This window comes from Penaeus monodon, chromosome 25, assembly GCF_015228065.2.
Source record: "Penaeus monodon isolate SGIC_2016 chromosome 25, NSTDA_Pmon_1, whole genome shotgun sequence".
Lineage (NCBI taxonomy): Eukaryota > Metazoa > Arthropoda > Malacostraca > Decapoda > Penaeidae > Penaeus > Penaeus monodon.
In genome coordinates, this window is record NC_051410.1 from 13,481,137 (window position 1) to 13,481,762 (window position 626).

Genomic DNA, 626 nt, shown 5'->3' on the forward strand with positions numbered 1-626 from the left:
AAAAGGATGGAACATTCAGGAAAAAGGGAAGAGAGAGTAAATGGGGTGAACATCGTGTGTGAGAAGTTACTTAAAAGAGGCAAGCAGTTACGCAGGTATGTCGATGGGCTGGGCTGTTCATTTGCATAGAAAGGAGAAGGAAGCAAAAGGAGAAGAAAAAGGAGAGGACAGGCGGAGAGAAAATCAGAACCTGTCACTTCACATTTCTTAAGTTCGGTGTTCTCGCCACTCGAGCTGCCAACCCGAAGTGGGAGCGTGCCATAACCTGACACCAATGTTCTACATAGTGAAGCCCTGCGTTTCATAACAGCTGTGCCTTCAAACAAGATCAATCACAGAGCATGTGTATACGATTTTCTAAGAAACAAAATAAAACAACATCAAATGAAGCAGACATACAGCATGGAAACTGACATGTATGCGACGCCAATATATAATTCAGGATGTATCTCCTCCGGGCAAAACAAAAGAAAAAGGGGGCATGGGAATGGAAGCCCCGAGAGCACAGAGATAAAACGGATTTAAAAGACCCAAGTCGACATGCACCGGGGATCGGAGGTATATGGGCCAGGTGCATCGCAGGGGCCGAACCGTTCCAATTCAGGTTGATAATAATCCTTTTTCAC